The sequence below is a fragment of the Pristiophorus japonicus genome, chromosome 8, assembly GCF_044704955.1.
Source record: "Pristiophorus japonicus isolate sPriJap1 chromosome 8, sPriJap1.hap1, whole genome shotgun sequence".
Classification (NCBI taxonomy): domain Eukaryota; kingdom Metazoa; phylum Chordata; class Chondrichthyes; family Pristiophoridae; genus Pristiophorus; species Pristiophorus japonicus.
Window position 1 is genome coordinate 35750765 of NC_091984.1, and position 14840 is coordinate 35765604.

The 14840-nt window shown below is 49.6% G+C and overlaps 1 protein-coding gene across 2 annotated transcripts in view; it reads left to right on the forward strand.

The window, feature by feature from the left end:
* Positions 1 to 9242: 9242 nt before the first annotated feature.
* Positions 9243 to 14840, forward strand: part of LOC139268469 (putative ferric-chelate reductase 1) — a 63163-nt gene continuing 57565 nt past the window's right edge. The window contains exon 1 of one of the 2 annotated variants that reach the window (XM_070886673.1): positions 9243 to 9383. The gene's annotated coding sequence lies outside the window, so the exon portion shown is untranslated. The remainder of the gene's footprint in view (positions 9384 to 14840) is intronic. The other variant, XM_070886671.1, reaches the window with a different exon arrangement.

Here is a 14840-nt window from a genome sequence, read left to right on the forward strand (position 1 = left end):
CACTACATCCTCTCAAGTGGATTTTATTTATGTGATCACAATGTTACCTCTGACGTGCTCCATTACTCAATTCTTAGTCCCTTTTATTCACCATGTGCATGCAATCACTAGGCAATATCAATCATTAAGAATGTTGAGGAAACCCAACCCTGCATCTCCACTACTGATTCAAGGGCTGTTGCTCTACTATCTGAATGCCTTTGTGACATCAAGTCCTAAATGAGTGTAACTTCTGACAGCTTCATATTGTCAAAATTCAACAACTGTGTGTCTCTGGTGCCAACTCCATCAACCTCCTTAGCTGTTCACTCAAGTTTAGCCTAGTCATACGCAACTTTGGTGCCCTGGTTAATCTGAGCTTCTTACCCCATATGTGGCCTGTTGCCAAGACACCTTCCTCCACTTCTGGAACATTGACACCAAGAAATCCTCTACGGAATTTAGAAGAAACATCTTCACCCAGAGAGTGGTGAGATTGTGGAACTCGCTACCACAAGGAGTGGTTGAAGTGAATAGTATAGATACATTTAAGGGGATATGAGGGAGAAGGGAATAGAGGGTTATGCTGATAGATTTAGATGAGGAAAGACTGGAGGAGGCTCGAATGGAGCATAAACGCCGGCATGGACTGGTTGAGCCGAATGATGTGTTTCTGTGCTGTATATCCCATGCAATTGCTGGTTTGTGCTTATGTCTAGTAAAAGTATTTGAATGACATTGTATCATCTTAGTGTTGCCACTGGATCCTGAAGGAAGGTTAATATTAGCAGTGTGCTGACATAGCACAATGCTAATCACCCTCTGCGTGAATATATCTATGAAAGCAGGACCAAAGAACTGACAGGAAATCAGGATGTCAGATATGACAATATCTTCCAGAAGTTACCAGACTTCACTGTGGAGGAGAAGAGCCATCCAGCTAAAAAAAATTCTAATCTCTATGGATTCAGAATCGCAGATAATGGACACTGGTAGCAAAAGTGATCTTAGCTGTATGTTTAAATAAGTAGACCCAGAAATTGGGCTACTTACCGCCACCCGTTCGCGCTGGACTCCTGAAGTAAATGGTGGCTGTTGCTCTAACACCCGTCTCTGGTGCGGGAATCTGCGGACGCCAATTTGCTGAGGGCCATAGCGCTGTTGATAGCAGCACTGGCGCTGGACAGGCAAATGTGGAGAGCGTGACGGCATGCCAACGTAACACCGCGCTCTGCGAACTTGGACATTGGCTCTGAGTTTAGTGCTGGGTCCTAAGCTCGCTCTGAAAAGCGAGCGTGCAGCAGACTGACAGAGATGCTGTCAGCACTTCTTAAAGGAACGCACACATCTTTTAGATAAATTAAGCTTTTTGGACTGGATTCTTTCACAGCGATATTCGGTACCGTAACATTTGAGGGCGGTTACATCTGCAGGGCAGGAGTTCCTGCATCAGGCGCAGAAGTCCCGCCCTATGAGCTATATTGGGCTTACCACCCCCGGAGAGGAACTGCAGCACAAATTCTCGCGTTGCAGTTCCTGTCGGGGGTGGGACCGGGGCACGAAGGGATGTGAATTTTCCAGCGCTATGCGGTGAGACATATAGTGCTGGCAGGGCCCACCCCTTCCCTTAAAGGGTAGGGCCAAGCTGCCGACTCTGTGAGCGGGAAACGGGGCCATCCCTGGACCACCAGGGAGTGGGGTGACATGGTGGCAGCCCAGCACTCAAATGGAGTGCCGGGCTGCAAGATCACGGCACAGTTCCCACAATCTACAATCAAGATGGCCATTTTATTTTTACCGCAAAAATGGGTTGCTACGGACGATGGTGATGGGGCGCTACCGGTTACCACCGCCACTAAACTCCCGTGGAATTTCTTGGCCGTTGCTAGTCACACCGCACCCAAGTGAGAAGTTGCTTGCGCCCGGGGGCACTCATGGGAGGTTCAAATGACACAAAATTCTTCCTCCTTTATATTTCATTGAAGTGGTGATTTGGTGCAATTGATATTAAAAGTTTTTGAAGTGTGCAGGGAGTGCTGCTGGATGCTTGCAAGGCCTCGGATGGTAAAGGAAGGCCTCTGAATAGACAGAAAATGCTGAAAACACTTAGCGGGTTAGGCAGCATCCATGGAGAGAGGAACAGAGTTCTCATCTCAGGTTGAGGTGCTGCCTGGCTTAGTGTATTTCCAGCATTTTATGCTTTTATTTCAGATTTCCAGCATCCACTCGCAGAGGGAAGAGGAAGACACAGAAGAGGAGGAAGCAGAAGGAATGATGCAACCCAGACAACCCCTTTCTGGCCGGAATATCCGGGATGGAATCATCCACCTGTGGTACCAGTGACGACAACCCCAATTCCCCTTTCAAGATTTGTCACACACCTTACCGACTCTCTATTACTGACCATGGTGGTGTCATCTTGGCCATGATGCTGAAATAAAAGCCATCACAAAGCAAACTTTCCAATCCAACTTTATACATCTATCCATCTAATATGGCATCAAGAAATCAACTCATCACCCTTTTGCAATCCCTCAGTGACTGTCTTGCACCTTTGCCTATCTTGCTGAATTCACGCAGTGCTACCCCAGTAACTGGAGCATGGCTGTTGGTAGGCTGCTGACTTTCAGTGGGGAAGGGAGTGTGAAATCGAGTGTTCTTCTTCTTCTCCTTCTCCTCCACCTCCTCCTCTCTTGTTTCCCTCTTCTTGGGCAGGCTGTATTTCTTGGGTGTGTGAAATGAGGAAGACTCAAGGGTGGAGTTGTGGTGAGGGGAGGGCAGGAAAGCAAGAGGTGCATGCCAGAAGGAGGATAACGTATGAAGTTACCAACATCTTGTATCCTTTCAGCCCCGCTGCTGGCCAAGTGCTCAATCATGCCCCTGCCAAAAATGGCCAGCGCCGTTTCCTCCAAGAGGGTGAGGTGAATCTAGGAGGGGGAAGTGTGCCTCGTGTTTGGTAGAGATTGTTGGTAGGCAAATGAGGGGGGATTGTGTATTGAGCAGTGTGTGAGGCTAATGGTGCAGTTAGTAGGAGAGGCTTTTGAAGATGGTCAAAACCAGTGGACTGAGGTCATAAAGCTTTTTTGGGCACTGGAGTCAGGTCGTGAGGACGACATTGCTGGCAGTGGCTGTCTCGGTGATCTGGTCCCACATCCTTCTTTCTGGAGGGCCTCTTGGCCTCTGTGGGTAGAGGACCTCTCTTGCAGTGTTGATCCCCTGCACAAAGCTGGAGTGCTGCATGCGTTGCCATAGTATCATTGCAGCAAGAACAGCCTTCTCTTAAAACTAGGCTGTCATTTTAGAAAGCAATGCAAGGGATGCACTTACCTGGTTCCCGAAGGCAGACGGAATCCAGCTTGATCAGCCCGATGCAATGCAGCAGAATGCTAGGCTGATTGATCACTGGCAAAGACCAATCTAAAAAAAGAGAAACAGCATTTTGGATATTTTTTTCCTTACCTCGGCTACCTCGCCTTTAAGTATCGCCCCCGAAGCGCCCGGCCTCCCGATCAACGTCTCCTGCAGCTGCCGCTGATTTTACCTGGCGATGCTGCAGGGGGCGGAACAGAAGTTCGGGTCTGGGGCACGACCGGGGCAATGCGCACAGCGATTATGTCACAATCTGCGGGCAAGGAGCCCAAGGCGCAACATTCTGCACCGCTGCAAACCTCCCTCCGAATATCGCGGGGGCCGATTACCCGGTCGGTGAGTGCTTAACAACCCATTATCGCCCCACCACACCAGAGTGATAACGGGACATACTAAGGAGGCCAATTTCTGGGCCACAACATTTCAGAATGGTCCAATTCTATTCAAATACACAAGAAACTGCAACAAGCCATTCTTAATTATGTTTAACTGTAAATTTCTGATGGAATAAAGAACTTGTGAATATATTGTGCCTTATCTCACCTATTGGATATTCCAAAGTGTTTTGCAATAAATGGATTATTTTTGAAGTGCAGTCCTCATTGTTATGTAGACAAACCTGACGGCCAATTTGCACACAACAAGGTCCCACAAACAGCAAACTAATAAACGAACAAGTATTCTGTTTGACAAGAGGATGAATTGTCAGTTGATGTGTTTTTGGTAGTGCTGGTTGAAAGAAGACTGTGGACCATGACACAAGGATAACTCCCTGCCCTTTAAATAATGCCGTGAAATTTTTTTACATCCACCTATGCAAATGTCTCTCATTTTAAAGACCGCACCTCTGACAGTGCAGTATTCTGTGAGTGAAGTACTTAGATTATGTACTGAAATCTCTTAAGTGGGGCAAGCAATCTACCAACTGAGTAAAGCTGGCATTAGCACCTTCCACTGCCTGCGCTTGACCTCTTCATGCTCGCAGCGTTAAGATTCAAGGAGCTCAACTGTAGTGTATGTAGGCACCTTTAGTAATGAGGCAGTGTATGATACTTAAACTGTGTAGACCTGTAGTCCTTTATTTCCAGCTCCTGAGTGAGGATAACAAGCTGTGAGTTCCTTTTTATACTGGGCTACCTGCCATGTGCAGGTAACCCTTAGGTCTCCAGGAGCAGCACCCTCTGGTGTACAGTTAAGGTGTGTACAGTATAAGGGTACATTCAGTGTGGCATGACAGTGTTACAGACATCACACAGTAAACAGGCATGCATACACAACAATACTCCCGTCTAAGCATTTTTCATATCCTTCTTGTCATGACCAGAGAAGACGATCAGTGGTGAGCTATGGGAGGTTGTAGTTGCCAGGTGTGACCCCTGTGCTTGAGGCTGGCCTCATACGTTTCCCCTCCCTCACACACAGACCAAGTAGGTGTCACTGTTGTGGGGTGGTGGGCAGGGCCACAAGATTGGGTGGGCTCCTTGTCCACCAATTGGGATGAGGGTCAGGTCATCCCAGGGTTTGCCAGGGAAGCTGGAGGGTATTGGTCTCATGCTCCTGGTGTTGGCCCTGGTGGCTAAGGGTTGTAGGGTTGGTCTGGTGCAGGTTGCCATTGGTGGTGGCTGGGCTGCCCATTGACCACTGTCCCTGTAGTGGGTCTGCTCCCACTGGCCGTGTGTGTGTCCTGCAAGTGGCATCACATTCGTTCCAAAGGTCCGGGCTACATGGTCAGGTAGCCTGCTGGACCTGGGGATCTCCCACAGGGAGATTCCATTGGCATCAGCATGGTCCCTGTAGGACCCAATGTCCTTTGGCAGTGTCCTACCGGTATACATGACACCTTGGCTCTGATCACACATAGTCGAGCCTGCATTATACATTCTAGCATTTGCATCACTTTTGGGTGTCCTGGTTTCAACAGTCATGCTTACATTAGGCATTTCACATTTTCTATCATTATTGTTAAGCATAATAAACTTGTTCTTAACCTTACTGACACCTGCATTCATCTCATTAGTCACATTAGTTAAACCAGCATCACAATTCATTGTTACATTGCATACATTTTCATATTTGCACCCTTTAATCGCATCTTTAGCTTTAAAGTCCGTGTACTCAAATAGTTGAAACTTCCCCTTTAAATTTCTTTGGTTACCGGTCTCCTTTAAGGGAGCCTTCAAATCCGATTGGCCGCTCGGTGTCACGTGATGCTCCTCCATGCTCACTCGTGGCATGGTGGCGGCCATTTTGATTCCAAATATTTCTCCTCGTGATGCTGCAGCCATTTCCTGCAGGTGGGCTATGGTGGTCTTTTCTTCCACAGGGCCACTTCGCCTGATGTGGACCCGGTTCATCCAATTCCTGCCCAGCAGCGTGGGACCGTCGCCGGCTACAATCCACAGGGGGAGTTTGTTCAATACGCCACCCTGGGAGACCTGGACGTCTACGCTGCCAACGATTTGGATTTTACCTTTGGTAAAGGTGAGCAGCTTTGCCTGGACAGGAGACAGTTTTGGTCGAGTGGCAGGATTCATCCAAATTTTTTCAAAGGATATTTGGTTCATCACAGATTGGCTCGCCCCTGTGTCACTTTCCATGGAGACTGGGACCCCGTCGACGTCTACTTTCATTGTCCACGGAGAACTTTCGGTGGAGCAGGTATGAGTTCCATAATCTTCTCCAGGGGTTGAGCAACTTCACCTTCATCTGTGTCGGGGCCCCGGTGATCAGCCAACTCATCAGAGACGCGGTGAGTAAAGCTTTTTCAGCACATCCTTTGAAGGTGCTTTTTCTCTTTGCATGCATTGTCTTTGTAGCGGCACTGGTGGACCCTGTGGTTTCCTCCACAGCGCCAGCACGGAGCTAGCCGGTTTGCCCCATGTGGCGGACTCAGGGTTGCGGGACTCAGGGCAGCATTTCTGCCCTTAGAAGTATCAATGCGGTGCACTGCTCTCATCGGTTTAGAGTCCCTTCGTGCTTCATTTAGGTGGTCACCAAAGTCACACGGTGCAGCCAGTCTCCTTAAGTGTTCCAATCTTTCTACAAAAGCATCCCAATCTTCCCCATCAGTAAATTGCTGAAAGATGCTGAGATTTGACATGCTGAGCGTGTGGTTCGTGACCTCGTATCCCATCCTCGTCGCCAGTTGTAGTGTATGTAGGCACCTTTAGTAATGACTCCACGAGGCAGTGTATGATACTTAAACTGTGTAGACCTGTAGTCCTTTACTTGCAGCTCCTGAGTGAGGACAACAAGCTGTGAGTTCCTTTTTATACTGGGTTACCTGCCGTGTGCAGGTAACTCTTAGGTCTCCAGCAGCAGCATCCTCAGGTGTACAGGTAAGGTGTGTACAGTATAAGGGTACATTCAGTGTGGCATGACAGTGTTACAGACATCACACAGTAAACAGGCATGCATACACAACATCAACGTCCTCCCGGATGTACTTTCTCCACCTAGGGCGGTCTTCGGCCAGAGTCGCCCAGGTGATAGCGCACTTCACCAGGGAGGCTTTCAGGGTGTCCTTGTAACGTTTCCACTGCCCACCTTTGGCTCGTTTGCCACAGGTTTTTGTTTACGATGGCCGCCGGGGTGGCAGCTCCCTAGGGAGCTCCTCTGCCAAAACAACTTTACCCTCGTCATCTTTCGTCATGCCACAACTTTTCACCCTCAACCTCCCCCCTCCCACTGTCTAAACTTCCCCTAGCCTTAATAGACCCTAACATTTGAATAAAATATATTTTACATTAAAACTGAATCAGTTCCATAATTTGTTCCTCTGTTCCCCCCACTCCCTTAACTAATTGCAATCTTGTGACTTCTCCCCTTCTCTCTCTCCACCACCAACTCCCCCCCCCCCCTGCCGCCCACATTCATTGCAATCTTCAGAAGCCTTCCGATTAGCAATTCGCTCCCTGGGCTCAGTCTGCATAAAGCTTCCGATCGGCACCTTGCTCTCTTTCTCCTCCCCCCACAGCTTGTTTTGTAGCTGAGCCCCAAGCCCCTTGTGTGCGGGTGTGGGCCGATTCTGCCGGCCAAAGCTACGACCCTCCAGCCCTGCTTCAAGGCTGGTGGCGTGTGAGTGAGTTTAAAAGAAAAAACTTCTGAAATCCAACAAACTTCCATTTACGACATTGACAGGTTAAAAAAAAGTTGAACTTTATTATTGATTTTGACAGTGTTCTTGACTCCTTCCAAAATTTCGATTAAAAACAATGGCATCTTTCAGCACCAATTTCTCAATGTACGCTGGTTTTCTTAAGTGCCCCGAAGGTTTTTCGGGAGTGGCCTGATATGCCAACCTAGGAGGAAAAAAGTGTTGGCAAAACTGCGAAAAATTATAAAAACCGGCGCAGATATGAGGTAAAAAAAAACTAGAAAAATCGTAACTAAGTCAGTTAAGCCAGTGTAGATCGCATGAGGAAACTCTGAAAAAAATAAATATGGCAAACAAAACAGCACGCACCAAAAAAAACGGCACAAATGACCCGGTAAAATTGAGCCCTGTAGTGCAGCACAGAAGAGCCTTCAGTCCGTCAAGTCTGCGCCGAATTGTATTGTATTATTCTGAAATTCCTTTCACTATTTTATTTTAAATGATTTAATGCATCTGCTTAAAGAATAAAGATTATTTTCAGACGATAAGGATAAGCATGTGCATCCAAGTATTTCATGGTGTAATTTCAGAGCCAATTAACATTTCTTTACACCCCCACCTATGAGGAAAGCTGTTGAATGTTGTGTGTAATTGAAATGTTATGAAAATACACTGATGAATTTTTGCTTTGTCATCATGATATGACATTAGGAATGAGGTAATTCGGGCGTACCACAGCTTTGTGATGCACCCAATTTGAATGGGACGATATCCTCCTTCCTCAATCCAGTAAAATTAGAGCATATTGACTTTGAATAAAGGGTGATCTGTGTTAATTAGATATCGTTTTTAATATTCTTGCTTTTCACAGTTTTACATTGATTTGATTAAGGCTTCCAATTAAATACTAACTCCTAATTACACAGCCAACGTTAAAATATATTCCATATTCTAGGAATAGCTACAAGCACGGCAAAGAGACCAACACTCTAAAAGTAAGCAAATCATTCTAACCATCCACACAAAAATAGAGCAATTCCCCACCCCCTAAATTAGATGTAAAAACACCTCACTTTGAATCAAGCACCTGTAGCTGTGGTCAATAAATGCGTTTTATCTATTGAACTAATTAAAATATTGAGCTCTCGTGTCCTCTGTTCCAGCACACAACTGTTGGATCAATTAACATTAACTCAGTAATGTAAGCAAAGAGTCTAAAGTTTAATTCGTTTGTCGGTTTTAGTGCCCCCCCCCACTTTTAGCCAGGGGGCATTTGTATAATTTGTGTTTTTGTTGCCCTCAAAAAAAACAAGGGGGTACTTGTATTAAAGATTGCCATCCAATTTACCCCTTTAAAAAAGAGGCATTTGATTTACAGATTTATGGATGCAACTAAAATAGTTGTAAGCAAAGAGTCAAAAATTTATTTTGTTTAAGTTTGTCGGTTTTAGTCTCCCGTCCCCCTTTTAGCCAGGGGGCACTTGTATAATTTGTGTTTTTAGTGCCCTCACAAAAAAACAAAAAAGCAAAAAACAAGGTGGTATTTGAAAGTTTTTGGAGTGTGCCCCCTTTAACCACTTGTTTATTGTATACACAAAAATAGTTGTAAGCAAAGAGTTCAATTTTACACAATGTGACATTGTCATTTCGTTTCACACAGTACTGGGTAGTCTTATTTTTATTTAATTCATTTGGGGAATTACCACTGACTGACGTAAACCTGCTCAGTTGCCAATGGGGACAGATTGCAATAACAAATATTTGAATCCGCCGATCATCGGACTGCTGTCATTAATTCCCAGTACGAGAAAGTCGGAAGGCAGGGCTGAAATTGCGAAGGATGACATCATGTGATTGAGAGGGCGGAAGCGTCTGCTGGAGTAAGAGTACTCTGACAACCTCTCAGTCTCTCATCAGTCTGCTGTTGAGCCACGGTAAGGTAAGTGTAGTATTTTCCAATCAGGTGAGCTTCTAATACGAGGGGGTGGTGGGAGGAAGTTTTTAATGCAGTGAAACACAAGCTAACCCAGCTCTGCTGGATTTGAACAGTGTGATCTTCGTCCCTGCAGTCAATCTGTTTGGCGGCGGAGTGCACTTCACCCCACTTTTCCAATGTCGGTGGTAACTGTGTCAACGATACTGCATCTTTCAATGTGGACTGCTTGTCAGTTTCCTGATCCAGGGATCTTATTCCCACCTGGAGGTGTGATTATTATTTACTCCAGATATGCTATTCGGATGCTTTCCTTTCTCAGTAACAATTACGAGCGAAAGCTACGAGCTGGAGATGTTTGAGAGCTTCCTTGCTCCATAATAGAGGTGCCCGGAGATTCCTGAATGCTTTATCCCGCAGGTGACGGCGAGCGCTGCCCATTTGCTGGGTATCCACTTCAGAAACCGCACTGCTCAGTGCACACGAGGGCTGCCAGCCCACCGAGACTGCAGCCGGGCTGGGCCCAAGTTTTCACACGATAAAAAACGGGCGCCCCTCCGAGCTGGACGCCCGTTTTTCGCGCCACAAAGTGCGCCTAAAAAACCCTCAGTATTCTCCACCTCCCTGCAGGTAATCTGGCCCTCGGCGCGGCAGCAGGAGCTGTGGGGGGGCGGAGCCAGGTCCCTGCGCTGAAAACAGTGCCGGGACCTCTGCACATGCGCGCTACAGTGGGCACGCAAGTGCAGTAGCTCCAGGCACCCGAAACTGTGTGGGAGGGGCCCGAAGCACGCAGCCCCTAGCCCTGGCCGAATGGCTTCACTGGGGCTGCGTGAATAAGGCTCCTCCCACGGCCAGCTCCTGCTCCCCCCGACCAGACCCGACACCCGCTCTCCCCCCCCCGCTCCTGCCTCCCGACCCGACCCCCCCCCCCCCCCCCCCCGACTGGACCCGACCCGTGCTCCTGCTCCTGCTCCAGCTCCCCCCCCCCCCCGGACTGGACCTGACCCGACCCGCGCTCCTGCTCCCGCCCCCCCCCCCCCCCCCCCCCGACTGGACCCGACCCGACCCGACCCGACCCGCGCTCCAACCCGCGCTCCCGCCCCCCCGACTGGACCCGACCTGCTCCTGCTCCCTCTCCCCCGCCCCCCCGACTGGACCCGACCCGACCCGTGCTCCTGCTCCCGCTCCCCCCCGACTGGATCCGACCTGACCTCCCCCTCCCCGACCTGACCCCTCCCTCCCTCTCTCTCTCCCCCCCCCCTCTCTCCCCCCCCCCTCTCCGACCTGACCCCTCCCTCCCTCTCTCTCTCCCCCCCCCCTCTCTCCCCCCCCCTCTCTCCCCCCCTCTCTCTCTCCCCCCCTCTCTCTCTCCCCCCCTCTCTCTCTCTCTCTCCCCCCCTCTCTTCCCCCCCTCTCTCTCCTCCCCCCCTCTCTCTCCTCCCCCTCTCTCTCCTCCCCCCTCTCTCTCTCTCCCCCCCCTCTCTCCCCCCCCCTCTCTCCCCCCCCCTCTCTCCCCCCCCCTCTCTTCCCCCCCCTCTCTTCCCCCCCCTCTCTTCCCCCCCCTCTCTTCCCCCCCCTCTCTTCCCCCCCCTCTCTTCCCCCCCCTCTCTTCCCCCCCCTCTCTTCCCCCCCCTCTCTTCCCCCCCTCTCTTCCCCCCCCTCTCTTCCCCCCCCTCTCTTCCCCCCCCTCTCTTCCCCCCCCTCTCTTCCCCCCCCTCTCTTCCCCCCCCTCTCTTCCCCCCCCTCTCTTCCCCCCCCTCTCTTCCCCCCCCTCTCTTCCCCCCCCTCTCTTTCCCCCCCCCTCTCTTTCCCCCCCCCTCTCTTCCCCCCCCCTCTCTCTTCCCCCCCCCTCTCTCTTCCCCCCCCCCTCTCTCTTCCTCCCCCCCCTCTCTCTTCCTCCCCCCCTCTCTCTCCTCCCCCCCTCTCTCTCTCCCTCTCTCCCCCTCTCTCTCCCTCCCCCCGAACCGAACTGAACCTCCTCTCCTCTCCCCGACCCGACCCGACCTACCTGTAAATCTGGTGCTGGGGACGGGCCCTGCCCTGAAGTCTCGGGCCGGCCCGTTCAGCCTTCGGTCCCGAAAGGCCTGGCTGAAGCACTTTCACACAGGTAGGAAGATGGTTTATTTAATCTTTTCTTTGCTTATAAATGTTTATTCAGGTTGGATTTATTTGTATAAGTATAAATAAGGATTTATTATAGAATTTAATGAGTTCCCTCCCCCCCCCCCCCCCCCCCCCCGCTCCCCCCCCACCCCACCTCGTTCTGGACGCCTAATTTGTAACTTGCGCCTGATTTTTTAATGTGTAGAACAAGTTTTTTCAGTTCTACAAAAATCTTCACTTGCTCCATTCTACTTTAGTTTGGAGTGCGTTTTCACTGTGGAAACTTTGAAATCAGGTGTCAGTGGCCGGACACGCCCCCTTTTGAAGAAAAAATTCTGTTCCAAAGTAGAACTGTTCTACCTGACTAGAACTGCAGAAAAAAAATGTGGAGAATTGCGATTTCTAAGATAGTCCGTTCTCCACCAGTTGCTCCTAAAAATCAGGCGCAAATCATGTGGAAACTTGGGCCCTATGTGTGGACTTTAATTTCCCCCCCCCGCCCGCCCACACCCCGAAAGCTGGGAATGGGGGTGGGATGGGTGTTCAGGTGGAGAGAAGGGCTCTGGTATGGGGTTTTAGGCAGCGAGAGAGAGAGAGAGAGAGAGAGAGAATGGGTGTCTGCTATTTGGGCATCAAGTTGGGTGGAGGGAGACTGGGCAATTCGGTGGAATCTGATGTTTCCTGTAGAATTGGGAGTAGCAGCGTGGTGAGTGGGAGCTGTACTGAGGGAGGAGTAGCCAGTAAAGGAGTTTACATAGGATCACATAGGATATACGGTACAGAAACAGGCTACTCAATCCATGCTGGCATTTATGCTCCACTCGAGCCCCCTTCTGTCTTTCCTCATCTAAATCTATCAGCATAATCCTCTATCCCTTCTTCACCTTGTGCTTGTCTAGCCTGCCCTTTAATGCATCTACACTTTGCTTCAACTACTCCCTGCGGTAGCGAGTTCCACATTCTCGCCGCTCTTTTGCGTAAAGAATTTTCTTCCGAAATTCCTGTTGGATTTCTTGGTGACTATTGTCATGTATTCAACTGTCATTGTAACCCATGTATAAACTGACCTAAGTTGTACACCGTGAGAACATTGACTACTAGGTGGTGAACTTGTGGGAGAAACTCCTAACCTGGACTTTCAGGTATAAAAAGGGAAGCTCCTTCATCATTTCAGTGCCGGCTAATAAAGGTTACTGGTCACAGAGTGACCTTCTCTCAAGTATGGGCCTTGTGTGCATTTATAGCAAGTAAGTATAGTAAGAACATATCATTGGCAATGAGAAACTGGGATTTAAACCACGCGAGCATGACCACTAGCAGCACAGACGAGAGGTACTGTGTTGGTGATGATTGGGACGACTTTATTGAGAGACTACAGCAAAGTTTCATCACGAAGGAATGGTTGGGACAGGATTAGGCCGACAAACGCAGGGCTCATCTCCTGATGATTTGTGGATCCAGGACGTACTCCCTGATGAAGGACCATCTAGTGCCAGAGAAGCTGACGGACAAGACCTTTTGAAGAGCTCAGTAAGTTGATCGGGAACACTTTAAACCGGCGAGCAGCATGCACATGGCGAGACACCGGTTTTACAGGCACTGGCGGCGAGAAGGGCAAAGCGTTCCAGACTTCGTGGCAGACCTCCGGCGACTGGCGAGCCTATGTAAGTTCCCAGATACAGAGCGGAGATGTTGCGAGACTTTTTTATTGAGGGAATCGGGCACGCTGGGGTTTTCAGGAAACTGATTGAGACCAAAGACTTGACCCTGGAAAAGGTGGCTTTGATGGCCCAGATATTTACTTCAGGAGAGGAAGAGACCAGAATGATGTTTGACAAAAATCTTGGCTTAAATGCAGCAAAAGGTCAGGGAGTCAACATTGTTAACGCGGCACACAGTTCTCCAGGCAGACATGGGCAATTGGACATGCCCGAGCATGTAGTCGAACCCAAAGGGGGAATTCAACAAAGACAATGGCTAGCTGAACGGCGATTCATGCCATCGCAAGGGACAATGCGGCCAGTAATGGGGCCATCAACACCTGTCAATGGTGCGCTTAAGAACAGTTACAGAGGCAGTCAGAGACGATCGACTGGTAATGGACCTTCTGTTTCCAATAACGGCTCATGGAGGTGTGGAGGTAAACACCCAGCCAGAGCTTGCAGGTATCAGCAATATACCTGCAGAAATAGCAATGTCAGCAGTCACTTGGCGTGTATGTGCAGGAAGCCTGCAGCCAGGTTGATGTACGAGGAAGACGGGCCCGATGTAAGTCCTACGAGGCCAAATGGACACCGGGGGAATTCGCTGGAAGCTGAAGTTCAGCGAGTTCATGTGGAGTACATATACAGTTCATACACCAGGACGCCACCGATAATGAAAGTGTTCCTCCAGTGGCATCCCAGTATCAATGGAGCTAGACATGGGGGCCAGCCGGTCCCTGATGAGAATCAAACAGTTCGACAAGTTGTGGGCGTCTAAGGCCAGGAGCCCAAAATTATTGCTGATTGACGCACCGCTACGGACATATACAAAGGAAATCATTCCGGTGCTAGGTAGCACCACAGTAGTCGTGACCCACAAATATTGCCACTCTGGATTGTCCCGGGGGACGGTCCCGCACTACTAGGGAGGATTGGCTTGCTGTCATGAACTGGAAATGGGGCGATGTCAATGTAGCTTCTTCGATTTCTTCTGTGGAGCGAATATCCTGCTCACAGGTCTGGACAAAGTTGACTCTTTCAACCCAACATTGGCACTTTCAGGGGGACCAAGGTAGTGATTCACATAAACCCGGACGCCAGACCAGTACACCACAAGACCAGAGCGGTGCCGTACGTGATGCGGGAAAAGATAGAATGCGAATTGGACCGCCTGCTGAGGGAAGGCATCATCTCGCCAGTCGAATTCAGTGACTGGGCGAGCCCGATTGTGCCGGTGCTCAAGGCGGATGGGTTGGTCAGGATTTGTGGTGAATACAAGGCCACCATCAATCGGGTGTCACTTCAAGACCAGTAACCGCTACCGAGAGCAGAGCACCTCTTTGCGACGCTATCTGGTGGCAAACTTTTTTCAAAATTGGACCTGACCTCCGCTTACATGACCCAGGAGCTGGCGAGTGAGTCGAAGAAGCTGACCACCATCATGACACACAAGGGGTTGTTTGAGTACAACAGATGTCAGTTCGAGATTCGCTCGGCCGCTGCGATCTTTCAACGAAATATGGAAAGCCTCCTCAAGTTGATTCCGAGAACGGTGGTTTTTGAAGACGACATCCTCATCACTGGTTGCGATACTGAAGAACACCTCCACAACCTGGAGGAGGTGCTACGCAGACTGGACAGGGTAGGGCTGCGACTG